This window comes from Anabrus simplex, chromosome 4 (assembly GCF_040414725.1).
Source record: "Anabrus simplex isolate iqAnaSimp1 chromosome 4, ASM4041472v1, whole genome shotgun sequence".
In the NCBI taxonomy this organism is placed as follows: domain Eukaryota; kingdom Metazoa; phylum Arthropoda; class Insecta; order Orthoptera; family Tettigoniidae; genus Anabrus; species Anabrus simplex.
This window is the reverse complement of record NC_090268.1, coordinates 3338043-3356993: the sequence shown is the minus strand read 5'-3', so window position 1 is coordinate 3356993 and position 18951 is coordinate 3338043. Positions and strand designations below refer to the sequence as shown.

The window sequence follows — 18951 nt, the reverse complement described above, 5'->3', positions numbered from 1 at the left end:
GAATAATTTCCTGATGGATCTTCGTATTATAGAGCCGCATGGAATAGGTATTGCCGGCAAATTTTCAATGGGTTCTTTTTGGTATTATTATGCCAATTTATAAGTTAATGGTCGTTAAACCCGCGGTAATAAAGAATAATTGTGCAGCCGCAAGAAAAGTAAAATACGGCATGACGAAAACCAATGTTCCGCGTCTAAAAATAGTCTGAAATGCGTAGGCCTACTGTACAACAAAGGCATTCGTATGATTTTACAAAATACTTTTTGAGCCTGATTTAAATTTTTGAAGGAAAAAGTGGTGTTCGTCGTGGATTTGGAGAAATACGGTACTATATTTTTGCAGAATGAAATTAAATATGAACTTTCGCGTAGTATCGATTTCGGAAAATAACAAGTAAGCCGTAGTGTGGATATCATCTGTGGAAACGCAATTTTTTAACAAACTGATTGCTGTTTCATACCGAATTTTAATGCGTATGGGTTTTTTCCGACTTTTATACAAAATGTTTAAAATTAAATATTTGAAAAGGAGGTTCAACCTATTCAGTACAAAAATCGGATATAACAGCACTCTGCTATGGAGAGTAAATTTTTCGCTGTTATAAATTCTCGCTATAACGGACTTCTACTGTATTCGTAATTAAGTCGGTTTTGAAGTTCAATGAGGAATTTAGGAAACATACACTCACTCGCACTTAATTTAACGCTATGTATTTCATTTCTTCGGTGTTTGCCTAGTGTAAATAATTCAGCTGCCTTTTTGAAATTTGCTATGACTTGTCAGCCATGTGAAACCACGCTGTAATAATACACACAAGCCAATACGGTATGTTGCATATACGTATGCTATAAGTCAATAACAATACACAAAGGCTAAGTCTACAAACTGTACCAAAGTTGTGAAAAGACAAGGTTAGATTGGGTTGATGAAATTTCCTTCCATTTTACCTGAACTGGTCTTTATAGAGGAGGTGATGTTGCTTTCCTTTTTGGAGGTGTTCTTGCAGATTTTTCTTGCTTATTTGTATGAATGAAGTATAAGACCGTTTTGTTAAAATGCTGCCGAAGTCATTTAACATGAACTACATTATTAAATGCATTATTCAAACATGCCACAATTGTACTTACCTGGTATTACCCAAACTGATTTATAATCCTGCAGAAAAAGAAAATATGCTTACTTATATCCACAGATGTAACACTAGTAATTTACGTAATATGGTAGTGGCAATGCATAAATCTTACGTGTCAAGGGAAGAACCATGACTATATGGTGCCAGTGTGAAAGATTAACAGTAAATCTAAGGCATCGTATTGGCAAGTACGGTCCCTGAACTGTATGGTTAGCAACTCCAAATCAAACCCAACAGTTTGAAAAATAACTATAAATCACTAATTTCAGTATTAACACAGGGGAAAGCGTACGGTTGAACTCTTAATGTATAAGCTTACATGGCGTTGAGTATAATCAAGGGACCGCTCCCCCACACTACATGATAATCAAGCAAAACATTTAAACTCCAATGCAGTTGTTGCAGTTACGCTGACAACATTGAAGATCAATCATTTAAATAGTTTAACCCATTCACATACCATTTAATTGAATTTAGTTATGGCTTTGTGTACCATTTATATTCATTACTTTACATTATATTATCACCGACACTGAAAAAGCATGCTTTACAGCAACCTAATGAGAGGAAATATCCAAACTACTGTCAGATGTGCATGGTAGACCATCGGAGTCATATACGTGCAGCGCCACGTTACACCGGTGGCATTCAAATGGAGATTCCTTCCTCAGACCCCGTGTCACACAGACTTTGCATCTCTGTGATGGGGTAACGTTCTTCGTTGTTGGGGGTATTTTGGTTGGAAAGTGTCCCCAGTGCCTCCCCTGAAGTGTCAGTGGTGTATTCCCAGGGCTTGGGCATCCTCATTTTGGATAGTCGGGCAACGTCACATTTCCCAACAGCTGTTCGGCCAAATTGATCCGGAAGCTGGTAAAACCTACTCGTTTCTTGTCAGGGTTGAGGAGGGGGTGAATGATGTTGGAATTCAGAAGTGTCATGTCTAGCATGTAGAAGTATATATTTTTTGTATCCTTTTACATACTTCCTCATCAAGGGGAATGATGTGAGTCTCTGGTCATGGGATCCCACAGTTGTAGTCAACAAGATTGGGTCTGAACTACTTCAAGGTAATCTAGCCTTCATTTCATCCACAGATACAGGAAACCACTGTTCCTTTTCATACGACATTACCCTATTTATATCATCGGCAGCTGACACAAAACCTTCACTTTCATAAGCATTTGTCTCATTGGTTAGATGTTCCAAATTTGCTGTTAGAAATTTGTTCAGAACTTGCAGTTCCCTCGGTGCCTTTGAACAACACTTTATTTCACCAGTTGCGATGCACATATTTGACGGCAAAGCAGCACTTTGTCCACCCCTACCAGCGTTCACCTCAGTCACACGAGCTACTTTCACTACTTTCATTTCCACTAAATTCTTAGTCGCTTATTTATGTCAATGTCACTCTCTTCTAAAAATTACCTTATAATCGCTTCGTCACTTAACTTGGCAGCCATGATTTTGCTTATGATGAGGTTGCTAAGCAACCACCGAATAACTGCACAGAAGTGTTGATCGAGTACATCAATGAAATAAAGCAGTGCTTCCATCTGTCAAGAGTTTACCTTACTGATATGAAATCCTATCACAAAGGAAACCGGCTAGGAGCGGGTCCGGAAATAACCGCTAAGCGCGGACGGAGAGATCAGTCTTTGTACCAGAGTGCAGTCGAGAGCCTGGATGGAGAGATCCGTTAAAGTACGTCAAGTGGTTTCTGAAAACCAGTTATGTATATACATACCCTGAGTCCCTTGGACTCACGTTTTTGAAATATCAGAATTACAATACGAATGAAAATGCAGTTTACTTGATAGTAATTTTTATTGTTAATGCCCTTATTTATTAAAGGAATAATATTGAAATATTTTCCTAATGCACTCTTGTAATATCAAACTATCACTCCCAGACACTAATGTTTTGAAAGAAAATGATATTTTAAAAACTTTTGAAGATACAAATGTCAACAGCATCTTTTATAAAACAACTATTACTGCTTTAATCAACACAAACAAAATATTGCATGTTATGCTATGAAAATCAAGAACCAGCAAGTGTTCCACTCCTTCTTTGTAACACATTTGCATATTTTCTTCGAACAAGACAAGCATACAGGTTTCCAAAACGAGCAGCAAAAATAGGCAGTCTTTGTTCTCTTCTTATAAATACATGTACTTTCTCTCATTTCTGGGTCATTTTTGCTGATTGACAACACCATTGAGCGAATCTGACATGGCAAATTGGTGTTATATAAACGTGTCATCAAATTATTCTTGTTGAGATTTTCAGCAACAGCTTTCAAAAATTGAAGTATGGTAAGCTTAGGTGCATTTGATTATCTTTCATAAATTACTTAGGTGTTTATTGCTGAAAAATCTACGATTCTGGGGAATACAGCCAAAGGCCATCACACTGTCCTGCGATTGCATGGATAAACTGAGCTTTTCTGGTCAACAGTATCAACGCCTTCTTTGGATCTGTTGTAGTACAGTAGAAGTCCGCTATAACGTGTACTGCTTATAACGAGAACCCCGTTTTGCCGACAATATTTTGATGTCCCTTCAAAATTCCTATGTTAAACTGTGTACAGTGAAACCTCGATTCTCCGTTTTTCGAGGGACCGTGAAAATAAAACGTACAATACGGGAAAACGGAAAATCCGGAAATGGATGAAAACCATCAACTGTTTGGCTAAACAGCACATAAATGAAATATGTATAATTATAATCTTACAAAACTCCTAAACCAAACCAAACTACAGCCCCAGTGGGACTTTGCCTGCCAAACGACCGCTGCTCAGCCCGAAGGACTCCAGATTACGAGGCGCGCATGGTCAGTGCGACGAATCCTCTCGGCTGATATTCCTAGCTCTGTAGATCGGGATCGCCATCTCACCATTGGATAGCTCCACAATTAAAGGTAATCACGTAGGCTGAGTGGACCTGGAACCAGACTTATATCCAGGTAAAATTGCCTGACCTGGTCGCATTGGAACCCGGGCCTCTGGATGAGAGGCGGGCATGTTAGACCACGAAACCGCATTAATTACCGGTACGAGAGTTCAAAATCTCGATACTTTATATTCAGTTTTACAGGGGAATCTTCGTCAGTTTCCCGTGAAAACTTCTTTCAGTTCAGCGACTTTGATTAGGCTAGCCAAACTCTTCGAAAAATCTATTACCGGTAACGCCAAGCCAAACGACAATCGACCCCAAGTAGTTTTTAATTCTCTCATCTAATAAAATAAAGCACATTAGATACGAAAGCAGTCAAAATGAATGCGAAATCCGTTCATTTCTTAATCTTTCATTGTAATTTGGTCTCCGGTATACTGTTCGTAGTCAGTTTCCGGAAATCTCGTACCGCGCAAATTAGGCCTACGTCGACTTTTAAAGGTTATGTTGAACTCGAAAATGGTTTCGAATATAAGTATCGATTCTTAAAAGTTCTCGAATGCATTATATTCAATTCTGCGGGTCACAAATCCAATCAAATTGGAAAGATAAAAGAAATATCAAAACCTCAGAAATTACGGTTATTCGTGACCTTGAGGTCATCTGGAAAGCGCGCTCGCTGCACGTCAGTACGAGTTTGAAATTATACCAACCATTAAAAATGTAACGTGCGCAAATAAAACGACTGCGGTTTTTTGGTATTTTAACACGAAAACGTAAAATTCTAGTCTTGCATTAGGACCTAAACAGTAATAGGCAATTCCAAGACCTCCCATGGCTTTCTTTTTTTAAATTACATTTAGGTGCAACATATGTTTTGGTCTCGCTAACATAATCATGTACGATAATATCAAAAATACTGAATTTGTGTTAAGAAGCAGTTTTGATTCCTGCCTGAAAGCCCAGTTACTCTGCAGTGCCCTGAGCAAAGTGCCAAAAACCTTTTCGGCAGTACGATCGAAAAAAGTAAAAATATAAACATTTAACCCTGGACGTAATATGGACGTTTATAAGTGCGAACATTTGACAAAACTCGTTCCGTCTTCAAGCAGAGCTGTCGAAATGCGCCGTGTCTTTTTGCAATTGTTGTCGCTACTCTCTGCTTTATGATTTTCCGAGATTCTCTAAACAATACCACCCGAATGCGATGCTAAGATGGTCCTTTATGCAAGTTCACCGCCGATCGCTTTTCCAGTACCGGTACAGTACTTGCTTTAATTATCGCAGTGACGGGGCGTTAACGCCAAGATCCATAAATATGCCATAGCCGTCCTTTTGTGAGATACAGTTTATTAAAAAACGATTGATCGAGGATTTAGCGTTGATGGGACTGGAATTTCTGGACGGTTGATCGGGGAAATCGTTTCTTCGAGGAACGGATAATGCGGGACTTTTACAACGTGATTTAATTACGATGCTCGCGGGACCACGTAATTTGAACGCATTTTCCGGGAACGGATAATCGAGGTTCCACTGTATTATCCTATGGTTACAGCGAGAGCCCTATCACTGACGCATCCGTTATTACGAGCGATTAAGCGCGCACGATTTTTTCCGTTATCGATATTTATGCACCCCAGCCATTATGATGCATGCAATCGATTATCTTCGCATCGTTTCCTCGCTGTGTCCACTAGCGAGTTCTCTCGTCGACATTCGAAGGCGATGTCTGAGTTTATTAGTAATACCCGTCGACTGCTGTTCCATAAAGAAAATTCGAATTGAAGAGAACACATTTCTTAATAAATGTGTAAATAACATGACCGTTAACAGTTCTTAACTCATTAGAAATAAAGGCTGACTAAACAATTGCTTAATTTTTAATGCTAAATACTGCAATTAAGTAAAAATGAGATACACCTCGAGATATGGCAGAGTGCATAATTGATTTCACAGGTTAGTTTATATTTTCTCGCGCCTGGTTAAATTACGGAAAGGATCTTATGTAAATTTATAGCGAGACGGTTTATAATTTCTCTAGTGGCGCTTGAAGTATGTTTTCATCATATGTATAGTACAGTGAAGTTAGGATAAGTGACACTGTTTGTATAAGGAAACCGAAACTTTCACAAAATGTGATCGATCATCTATTGTACGGTATAGTTTTCTCATTATGTGCATTTGCGAGCTCTCTCGTCGATATTCGAATGCGATGTTGTAGTTGATCAGTAATACTCAACGACTGCTATTCTCTAAAGAAAATTTGAATGAGAGAATAACTAGTTTTCGTAAAAATGCGTAAATAACGTGGCCAATAGCAGTTGTTAACTTGTTAAAAATAACGGCTGAAGTAAACGATCTCATTGAGTAAGAATGGGATACACCTCAAGATATGGCTGAGTACATCATTGATTTCAGAGGATAGTTCATATTTTCTCGCGTCTAGTTAAATTTCGGAAAGGCTATTTACATGTAAATTTTTAGCGAGGATAACTCGTTGCTCTACATGCGTATCAAATATGCTTTCATGACACATATACGGTAGGTTAGGTGACGCCATTTGAAGAAGACCACTCTGGAGTGATACCGTATTTCTCCGAATCCAAGACGACTTTTTCTTCCTCAGAATCCCATGCGAAATATCAAGGGTCGTCTTGCATTCGCGGCCTAACAGTAATGAATACCCCTGGCAACCCTCACGGTCTCCGCGTTCTGAAGATGGTTTTTCCGTGGTTTCCCAGTTTCACACCAGGCCAATGCTGCGGCTGTATCTTCATTAAGGCCACGGCCGCTTCCTTCGTACTCCTAGGCCTTTCCTATTCCATCGTCACCATAAGACCTATCTGTGTCGGTGCGACGTAAAGCCCCTAGCAAAAAAAAAAGTTATCCACGTTGCTTCTTTTCATCCCCGCACGCACGTACAAAATTCATTGACAAATAAGCGACCGTCTCATTATTATACATCGCTAGCCGTGACAACTGGTTGTACAGTGCCTATGTGTAACGTCACTGGATCTCGGGAAATAGGTGAAGAGATAATGACATTCTATTAGGCTCTACAAGAACGTTTCTCAAATCTGCAGAATGGCATCAAAACATGCGAGCCTTCGAATTAGTAGATAGGCCACGGCTACTCAGTGGCAGAGTTATAACGCGTCTACTGTACCTGACTCTAGTAAAATTAAGTTTTATAGACAGCAAGAATATTTTTGTGATGGATAATCGTAAAGATACGTGGAACAGGTATTGCCGGCAAATTGTGAATGGGTTCTCGTCGATATTGTGCCAATTTTAAGTTACCGGTAATGGTTATTAAACGCTCTGAAATATAGAATAATTCTGCAACCGCAAAAAAATATGGCGTAGGACTAAGTCAATATTTGGGGTCAGTGCAAAGACAAAGATACAAAAAATGCATTCAGTGGTCAACAAGGACGCTTTAAATAGTCGAAAATGAAATGTGAGGTATGTGCACGAAAAACGCAAGGGCGGAATGGCCATACCGTGGCGCAACAAACTCGTTCGTTGACCTTCAACGTCCGCGATTAGGCCTAGCTATCCGCTTAAGTTGGCCAAACCCGGCAAGCGAGACGTGCATGTAGCGGTAGACGGTAACATCTGACGCTGAGTAAAAATACCGTGAAAGTTTTTATAGACGGCAAGAATATTTTCCTGACGGATCGCCGTATTGTATAGACGCATGGAATAGGTATTGCCGGCAGATTTTTAACGGGTTCTCTTCGGTATTATGATGCCAATTTTAAGTTAATGGTCAATAAACTCGCAAAAAATGCGGCGTAAGGAAAGCCAGTGTTCAGCGTCTAAAAATTGTATAAAAATGCGTACTGTACAAAAAAGGCATTCATATGATTTTACAACGCACTTTTTTAGCATGATTAAAAATTTTGAAGGAAGAAGTGGATTTCCTCCTGGATTCGGAGAAATACGAAACTGTATATTTTTTCAGAATGAGATTAAACATTCACTTTAAAGTAGTTTCGGATTTCGAAAAATAACAAACAAGTAAGTCGTAGTGTGGATATCATCCGCGGAAATGCAAATTTTGAACAAACTGATTACCGTTTCATACCTATTTTAATGTGTATGGGGGTTTTCCGAATTTTGTACAAAAATCTGATATAACGACAATCCGTTATAGTGAGTAAATTTTCCGCTGTTGTGAATTCTCGCTATAACGGACTTCTACTGTATTTAGTGAACATAGGTTTTCCAGAAATCAAACTGATGTCATCATGATGCATAGAAGAGTACAATATCACTGCTCAGTTTTTGCGCTGGAACAAAACTAACCGGTGTACAATCTTTAGTAAAACCAAACTGAGATCAAATGGCTCTACTCTTGCCTGTAGGAAATTCTTTTGGTCTTTACTTTTTTTTGAGAGTTCCAACTGTTGTCAAGCCCTTGTTCAGTTCTTCCAGAAGCTCCATTGACGAGTGTACCAATTGTCGGCTGTAACATTGATGTTTGTATTGAAAATAGGCCTGCGTAAACGAAGCACAGCCTTGGTTGGCACTGATTTTTTTCATTTCTCCTCATCCAGTGCAGATACATAAGATCCCTTTCTTGTGTCGAAACTGGTTAGTACGTCCCTCTCTAGCGTGCTTCCCTGATTATTACACCGTTATTCCAAAGTCCCAGGGTGTGTCCTATTAAATACATGCTAAAGAAACCTGGATGGCAAATTTGCGTCACACTTTACTACGTTCGTAACTCCCAGCGTAAGAAATTTTTGCGCGCGCGACAGGCCAGTGACAACTGGCCTGAGTAAGGATTTGATAGAGAACTTAACTTCACGGGCAGGGAGCGCAGTTTGCATGTTGGCCTACAGCTGCAGGGGTGCGTCGGTCCGAAAACAGTCTTATTCCCTTTGCGTGTGATGCGTTGGTGCTTAATTTTACATTTGTGAGACCTCTCTCAGACGGCGTGAGTTCGTTGCGTTTCTGCACTTTACTGCCTAGGCCTAAACTAAGGACTGTTTGTTCAAGTAGAAGCTTTCAGATGTTGTGGAGGCGGACAGTTACAGGGCGTGGAAAAAATGTTTGAGCGGGCAGCCTTTGGTGAGTCGCGGTCCCACACCCACAGTTACTTGTTATTGGGCATTGGTTTTTATGCATGTTGTCATACACAAGCGATCGACCGTGCTCGCGACATCGGTACAGAACCCAACAGTGTACCTATAAAAAAGTAGAAATGGATTTAGACGATAAACAAAATAGCTGTCACCTATTTGACATACAGTATTTATTTCTCAATTTCAATTGAAAAGTTATTCAGGTTTTTTTCTGCTCCAGTGTGATGTATAGCAGGTGTTATGGAACCCCAAATAGACATTTAGAATTTAATATCTTAGTCGGAAATACCAGTCGTCTCGTGTTTTGGAAAGCGTATCATTATACCCGTTATTGTGAGAGTAAGTGTAAACTAAGACTGTTGGTCAATATTTATTACCCACACTGAAAAGTGTTGACAATGATCCACTGGAAAGCGTGGGGAGTTTTGCACCACTCGACCCAGTGTGTGTAGATTCAGCGGAAGCGGGTGAACCCGCGCATACACACGGACGAGTTTTACTCCTGAGTGGCTTATGTACGCAAATTAGGTATACTGTACGTACGTATACAGCTGACAGGTTGGTGCTTACTTTTACGTTCGTAAATGAACTGTGTAACAACTTATATAAATTAGGCTTACTGTACTTACGCATAGTGGTTTGCAGGATATTCAGTTATGGAGGAGATGAAAGCTAGACATTTAGCAGTTGATGAAAAATTTAAGTTGATTGAGAAAGTGAATGCTAAATCACACATGAAATGTGTACAAATCTCCCAGATGTTTTATTTTCCTGTGACAACTTTAAATAATTGTAAGTGACGTGAGAGCGTTTTTCTTTGAAGTATTATGATGTTTGTGTTATTAAAACGTATTATTTTGTTATTTCATTAATTACATTTGTGAACACTTGTTTCTTTGTTTTTATGGTAATTAGGTTTAACCTAACCTGAAATTTAACAGCGAAATAGTTTTCTCTGTTTTAGTTTGTTGCCTCTTTATGATATTTTTTTTTGTTCCCACAAAAATGTCCTAACAAGTTTTGGCTGTACATATTGTACACACAAAAGGTTGTCGATTCTACCATACACTGCATTTTCAATCTGTATTTCCTCAGTTCATTTGGCATGAACATTTTGAATTTTGACAGTCATCTGAATGGAATCTGCAGTTCATCGACAGTCACGTTGGCTCCTGACTGTTTTGCACAAACATTTCTAAAATCTCAGAAATGTGGCAGGATTGATCAGATTCTTTACAAGCTTCATGATCAGTGAAATCGTCAAACCATACTGCCAATAGTAAAGCCACAAATCTGTTTTTTTGACAAGGATGCTCTAAATAATTCTCTGCCTGAACCATCTGTTGCATATAGTGAGAAGAAACCTTTCAACTCCACTTGATTTGTATCTGTAGAGGCTGCATCGTTTGAATACTTGCTACGCATGTCCTAGAGTTTTTTGGTTCATGTCTGTACTAATCGCAACATATGATTACGAAAGATGGTTTGAGATGAATCTATGGGAGTAAGATAATAATTTCCGCCTGGCACCTTTTTGATTTTAGGCAGGCGTAACGGATTGTGTGCAGGTGTACGAACATTTCGAACAGGTCTATTTGACTACTGCAGCAATTTTTACCATAATAGTAGTTCTGATCCCTCGCAGATGATTCAATGTTGCTTTCATCCTATGACATCTCGGGCCATTCAGAGTTGGTGTCATGTTCACTAGAAATATAATCGCTAATTTCATCATCTGCATCTATTTCGGGTAAGCCTTGCTGAACTTTTGTTCTTATAACTGGTAAAATTATCTTCACTTTCATTTCCTTCTTCTTGAAGCCATAAATTCACAACTGATTCTAAATCGGGATTGCAAGATATTACAATCATTCTGTATTGGTGGTTTTCACATTACTAAGGAAAAATTAAATGTATCCTCCTAATTCAATACAAAACATAGCTCCATCATTAGATGGAGGAATAAAATTCAAACAAGTTTCCAGTCGTTTGAACCAAGCTATTATGTAGATTATTTTAACCCCCTTTATTTCACTGAAGATGGGTCGAGTTGAAGCGTGTTTGAATTTTATAGCTCCATCTAATGATAATATTATGTTCTGTATTGAATTAGAATTAGGATGATACATTTAATTTTTTCTTTGTAAAGTCTAAATTAGGATCAGTCATATTTACTGAAGAATGTCCTACTCGATTGTGATTCATATTGAAATTCTGAAACAAAAAATAAGAAAAATTAAGATGTGAATAAAACTACGAGTTATTACATAAACATGTACCATGAAGTCCCAGGGACTCGCTCGTGCACGATTACCCACCTTGAGGACGCCGCTTGCGCACGCCCTCTCAGCAACACATTCAACGCTCAACTGAAGGAAGGTATAGAGTGGCGGTACATTTTTGGTGCAAAAACATGGTGTGCACAAAGATAAAAAAAAATTGTGTTTCAGGGACTTAGATAGTGAATTGAGGGTTAACAGTATTTAAATTTTTATTTGGAACACCAAATGACTCAAATATGCTGTGTATTGACAATATGTAACTAGCACATATCTAGGTTAAGTTATTTACAGGTATGAATTTCATTTGGTTCCGTATTGAAGTGGGATTACAGTAATTAAAATTCTTTCAAGGTCCACCTATTCAATACAATGGCGTTTTATTGTGATTCAATCACATGTCAAATGGTACTAGTTTCGGCATCTATGTGCCATCATCAGCCTTAGGTACAAATTGAACAATTATATACACATTCTTAAAACCTCTAAAACACTACAGTAATGTATTTTATAATGTGTAAAAATGTGTTTTAGATGTTTTAAGAATGTGTGTATAATTGTTTAATTTGTACTTAAGGCTGATGATGGCATATTGATGCCGAAACTGAATAACTTTTTTTATAAAGAGTTATGTGGAGCGACTTCTAGCAGATTCTGTTGCCTTTTTTTAAAAGTTTGGGATGAAGAGACTGTAGATTGGAAGAAAGAACTGTTGACTAAGCTTCCGAAGAAAGGAGATTTATTATAATGTGATAACTGGGGAGGGATTACCTTCCTTTCGATACCAAATAAGGTACTCTCATGAGTAATTCTGGAAAGGAAAAAAATAGCAAGTTAACTCAGAGCTGAGGAAAGTAGAAGCAGGGTTTAGGGAAGGTTATTCCTGTCCAGACCACATCAGTACACTGCACATAATTACAGAACAATCCATGGAGGTGCAATTGTTACTGTATCTACTACTCAGACTTTGAAAGGATGTTTGATAGTAAAATTTTTAATTTTAATGAAACGAATGAATTTAACATAGTATGTTAAAAAGATGTCAAACAACTAGTTTGAGCACAAAAATTGTGAAACATCATTTTTAGTAATGGTTTTTGGTATGATAATCCTCAAAACAAGGTACAAATTTTACTTGCTTACTTAATCTGCTTACCCTCCAGGGTTGGTTTTTCCCTCAGATTCAGCGAGGAACCCCACCTCTACAGCCTCAAGGGCAGTGTCCTGGAGCATGAGTCATTGGGTCGGGGGTTACATCTGGGGAGAATGACCAGTACCTCGCCCATGAGGCCTCACCTGCTATGCTGAACAGTGGCCTTGGTGGGGGATGGGAAGATTGGAAAGGATAGGCAAGGAAGCGGCTGTGGCCTTGAGTTAGGTACCATGCCAGCATTTTCCTGGAGGAGAAGTGGGAAACCATGGAAAACAAATTCCAGGATGGCTGAGGTGGGAATCGAACCCACCTGTTCTCAGTTGACTTCCCGAGGCTGAGTGGAACCCGTTACAGCCCTCGTACCACTTTTCAAATTTCGTGGCAGGGTCGGGAATCGAAACCGGGCCTCTATGGGTGGCAGCTAATCACACTAACCACTACACCAAAGAGCCGGACAACAATTATTTGAAAATGTCAGTTTCTGAAGAATTTTTCGTCAGTGAAACATTCTGAATTCCTGACTTACTGCCATCGAAGTTAAAAGCGGTTGGCGTGAATTGGTTAGTTATAGTCTCGTCCTCCCAAACTCTGTGATTACTAGGCGCTTTATTTACGTTCGTTCGCCTCTGACGTGGCGGCTGTAAGACCTTATCCTCACTTTCATTTAAGTCTTCACCACTTGAATTGTTTCCAAATACACCTACATCGTCTTCATCACTGTCTTCAAATACTGAACAATCACTTTAAGTATTCATAAGAATTTCACTAATTTTATCGTCACTTGTAAGCAAGTCAGCTTGACTTTGCGCAGCCATGTTCAACTGTTTGCAATTGACTCGCTAAAGCTGAAGACATCCGCTTAAAAACATTAAATTTCTAGCGCTCCCCGTGGTGATAACAATAACCTAACGACTTCAAAATATAGCCAACAGATGTAGGGAGCTATCCGTTTTTCAATCATTGTCCAAGGACATACAGTTACGAAGATATATCACTTCAAATTCCGACACGCAATATATTGCGTCGTAACCACAGCGGCACTTACTGCTACACGCAATATATTGCGCCGTGACCTTCAAGGGGTTAAGGATATGGAAGCAAAGCTGAAAGATTAAAAAACTTAAACATAAGAAGTAGGATAGAAGATCAGTAGGAAGAACACCAAGGAAATGCAGTATAATAACAAAATAAAGTGCTATTATTTCTAGGAAACCAAGAGATCAAACAAGTCCAGCAGTTTTACTACCTGGGAAGTATGGTCGTCACTGAGGAACAGGAGAATATAGGAAATAGATTAAATAGGGCTAAAGGAGCACTTGCAATGCTGAGACAGATCTGAAAATCAAGGGGACTTAACACCTATATCAAACTGTGAATCTTCAATACAAATGTCAAATCAGTTACTGCTCTATGGGGGGTAAAACTTGGAGGATGATATGGTGGCCACAAGTAATCTGCAATGAAGAGCTGTGGAGAACCACCCAACAAACACCCATTGACATTGGGATGCATTGTAGGAAATGGGAGTGGTTTGGGCATACAACACAGCAAGACGAGCCCTTGAATGGAACCCACAAAGTAGCAGGAGAAGAGGCAGACCAAGGAACACATGGAGTGTAATAGCGGAAGGGATGGAGAAAGGAGCGAAGACCTGGAAAGAGATCAACTCCTGAATGGAATGAGAAATACAAGCACAATCTTGGTAGGTTATTTAGCAATGTCATTGAAAATAGGCAAGCAAAAGTGAACTCTATTGGGGCTAAAAGCTTACTCCCTGGAAGTGTAATTAATCCCTGGAAAATTCAGAATACAAGACCATTTCCTGTTTTCGCACATTTCTCTGACGTGCCTCCTGTGGCAAGGGCTAAGTTCATTTTCAAGGCTAGGAAAAAAATGTGATCTTACTAAGCGGTAATAGCGAAAAGTTTGTGACGCGATAAGCTAGGTATTTTTATATAGATTTAATACTGCTTGAATTGGGACTTGATTTTATGACGTGTTAAGCACGAAAGTCTTATTCAGGAACACGTTGAGGTTTCAATGTGTTACGAAGATGGATGAACAGGATTTTTGTTCCTAAACATCAACAGTTGGTAGGACTGGCCCTGCACTTTTGCTATGCTTAGGAGGGACCGTTAGGAGTTGGGAGATTCCCGCCGTATTGTCCGTAATGCTCACGATGTCGGAGCAACAGGTTCACCCCTCTACTGTGCAACGCTTAATTATAAAATTTCTTGCTCGTGAAGGAGTTACAGCGGCGGAAATTTGCCTGATGGACTGTTTAGTTCGGTGATACAACATTATTGTATAGGATGCGTGTAAGGAGTGGCAGAGGAAAGGGGAGGCAGCACCCGTGGAAGCCAAGACTACTGTCAGCTGGCAAGGTTCTTGCAACGTATTTTTTGTTAGATTGGCAAGGCATGAGTGACTCGCAATCAATGCTGCTTACGACTGTGAGCTGTTCAACAAGGCGAGGGTTACATGTCGCCACAAAAGACGAGACCAACCAGTTCGACAATGTGCGGCCCCATACTGCAGCTCTGTCTCCAAGCTACAGGAAATGCACTGGACTATACTTGATCATCCTGCTGACAGCCAAAATTTATCGCCCTGCGATTTCCATTTGTTTGGACCGCTTAAACCTCTAAGAGGGCAATGATTTGAAGATGACGAGTGTGGAGAACTTCGCAACTGGCTGGTGACAACACTCTGTTCTTTTTGCGATGAGGGCATAAAAAATGTGCACATACGCTGGGACAAATGCATTTCCAAAGCCGATATTGCCTTGTGTTTTTCAATAAATGAATTTAAATAAAAAACAAAATCCTCTTTAAATTTGGTCCCTCCTTGTACATATTTACTGCGTACTTTGGTGCCCTTTGTTACATATTTATGTAATTATTTTTTGCCACTGGTTAAATTAATTGAGACTTTCTTGAATGTTCTCTTATGTAAAAATATTTGGGCAATCCTAGGAGAATTCTTTTGTAAAAAGTAAGTTTTAAAAAAGTTGATTTTTCAGGAGAGTCATTTGAAACTTTCATCACCAGAAGCTGCTTTACACATTATATCACTATAATATAGCCTAGTTCAGTAATGGGAAACAACACTGACTTGTACGTCCAGGATTATACAAGCTGAAAAGATTGCCTCAAAGCTACCATAATCAAGAAATAGGCAAATATTGACTTAAACTCTTAATACATTTCATGAAAGAGTTAAGGGGTTTGAATAAGGGTTCTGCTTAATATTCTACTGCTTCTTCTCCTGCACTATGATGAAAATCAAGAGTTTGATTTTACTATGATAAAATGAACTCTCTCACTGAGTGCTTTTGAAGACTTTTCTAATTTGTCTTTTGGATGCATTAGATTTTTCCCCGGGCATGTCCTTGCTGCTGTTTCCACGTTTAATGTGGTTATTATCTACATGATTTTATCTAGACAGGGTAAAACATGTACCCGACCTAAATAAGTCTACATAAAATAATGTAGATAATAACCACATTAAATATGGAAAGTATAGATTAGGTGGTTTTTTATTAAATTATCCTTGATATTTATGCCTAAGTTTTCAGTTAAACCAAACCAAACCCCATGGTACTACAGCCCTTGAAGGGCCTTGGCCTACCAAGCGACCGCTGCTCAGCCCGAAGGCCTGCAGATTACGAGGTGTCGTGTGGTCAGCACGACAATTCCTTTCGGCCGTTATTCTTGGCTTTCTAGACCGGGGCCGCCATCTCACCGTCAGATAGCTCCTCAATTCTAATCACGTAGGCTGAGTGGACCTCGAACCAGCCCTCAGGTCCAGGTAAAAATCCCTGACCTGGCCGGGAATCGAACCCGGGGCCTCCGGGTGAGAGGCAGGCACGCTACCCCTACACCACGGGGCCGGCTTAAGTTTTCAGTTAGTCTGACAGAAAAGCATCTGACTCTGCATAGGAAGATGTTCTGTGAGAGTTTCATTACATACTGTGGTCAATGTCTAATTTCAGAAGGGATCGCTCCATCTAAATGAAAACTGGTGAATCATACATTTCTTTATGTATTTATTGAATTACTATGCTATAAAAATATCATCTGCTTAATGTAATCTAGGTTGGGATATTCTGATTATAAGTTAGATATTAGTTAAACTACAAGGCAGAGTGAAGTGCAGACAATTGCAGGAACGAATTATTGAGGTAGAAGTTTAACTGTAGTTTTGGGATGCCTAGCTTGGTCTGTTTTCCTTTTCTAATTGATCTTATTCTTTCTTGTTGCAGGTAGTACAACTTGAGACTCTGAAGCAAAAGTTTGCAGAAGATTTGACCTTTTTCTCTAGTACTGTGTACTAATTGTGATAATGTTAAGAGTGTGCTGTGAATATGTTCTCATTCTTCCTGGCTATGTACATTATTCAAATTATCATCATTTACACGAATGAATGTTGTCGTCATTATGCTAAACAAGTATGAATGTAAAATGACTAAATGTTTTGAAATAGTTTTATTTCGTAAATAAAAATGGCTCATTTCTTTTTACCTGGCAGTAATTTTTTCCCTGACTACAGTGACAAAGGAAGGAATCCCATGTCTAGATGTAATGCATTGACCATAAGCATTTGAGAATGTGATTTTCCTGTAAGTTGGCTAACGGATCTCCTTGACTGTTTACCCTTTCCAAGCTTTTCCTAGCATTTTTTATAAAGATAGAACAGCCAGTTGTTCCCTCAGGCGAGGAAAATCCACATAAAATTATATGCCTTCAGGGGTCGAAAAATACCGGGCGCCCAGTTGCCATGGTGCCAGAAAATTTTTACCTGGCGCCTAAATTTTCAAATTCGGTTTTGAAAATTTATTTTTTGAAGTCCGGAGTTCCCTTACATGTACGTTCCCATCACTTTACAAAGTAACAAGGCGTGTGGTGTTTCATGTTGTTTTCTGTAGCTCATATATTCTATATGTGCAATAAACATTTTCTGTGCTTCTGGCAGTCTTGAATTCTGTAATTGCTCTTCGTACCTTGGAACTGGATGTTTCAGTTCTGCGCGGGAGCTGCCTAGCGCTCATGGGAGATATCGGTGTAACTCGTCCAACAAGTATCCTACATGTGGACATATCGTAACACATCGAGTTCCATTACAGATGATCAGCTATCGGTAGCCGAGTACAAAGATCAGACCAGAATTGTGGAGAAATGCAGAGAACTACTTAGTGAAATAATTCCACAAACACTACATTACCGCCATCTTTCCTGTGACTAGCCATTCCTCAACTATTGCCGCCTAAGCAGTGCTGATAAATTCCCGTGGAATTCATTCTTTGCATTTAGAACATACGGAATGACGTGTTTATCAATTCTTGTATTTTCACCGAACAATATTTATACTTTTAATTTAATTACAGCATCTTGGTATTGAACGGTTTGCACTTTATAAATACGGTTGTGTTTATTCCTGTGCATTTACGGAAAATTTGCAACGTAGCATCAGACATCGAAGCTCGCGAACTCGGAAGCCATTTAACGCTGGTGTATTTGAGAAAATCGGCAAAATTAAACGAACAAAACCGCACAAATTGACTGATGTAACAGTGTCTTCTTTCAGATTTCTTCATAAGTAGGGCCCGTAAATGTAACACAAAGTGATACAAAAGGGCGTGAATATGAGAAAACACTTGATGGAAGTGCCGACTGTAGAGTTCAGGACGACAATGACCAGCGTGAAATTTATGGTGTTCAAGACAATGATAGGTCTTACTACTTGTTGTATAACAATCTGTTGTTTTATCCATTGTACTTATTTTAGCAGCCTTCTAATGTTAATTTTGTTAATACTTCCACTATTGTATCTCATCACATTGTATTTTCATACCATCATTGTTATTTTTAATGTTATTTCACTTCAAATCTCTTCAAGATTTTAAAATTCATTTCATTACTACATGTTATTTAGACGCTTATTTTTAATTTAAGGTTAAGACTATGGCTGATGATGCCTTCAGGGAAGGCGAAACATGTACCACTATTAGCTAACAAATTTATGTAAATCATCCAAGACAATTTTGTATTGATTAGGTGGTCTAATAAATAACTTAATGTTATTATTTCAATCAAATATCATCAATATGGACCAAAAATGATATTTATTACATGTAATATCAAAAATACGTCAATTTCAATTTTTAGGCAAACGGAAATTTCAGCACGTTCAGCGAAGTGCGTACAGAAAATGAATGCTAATGTTACAGCATATGAATGCATTGTTCATGGCATCTTATTATATTGCAAAAAATAACAGACCCTACACTGATATTGAAGGTTTGGTTACATTGTTAAGCAAGCTGAATGTTACTGATTCAGAGAAGTATGAGAATGATGCACAATGTAGAGAATCGTAGCTTGAATGACTACCGTGGCT

At 38.9% G+C, this 18951-nt stretch overlaps 1 protein-coding gene across 2 annotated transcripts in view; it reads left to right on the top strand.

The window, feature by feature from the left end:
- The window catches only part of Hel25E (ATP-dependent RNA helicase 25E), a 156250-nt gene extending 139176 nt beyond the window's left edge, over positions 1-17074 (top strand). For both annotated transcript variants that reach the window (XM_067144991.2, XM_067144992.2), the window contains exon 11: positions 16817-17074. The gene's annotated coding sequence lies outside the window, so the exon portion shown is untranslated. The remainder of the gene's footprint in view (positions 1-16816) is intronic.
- The last annotated feature ends 1877 nt before the right edge of the window (positions 17075-18951 follow it).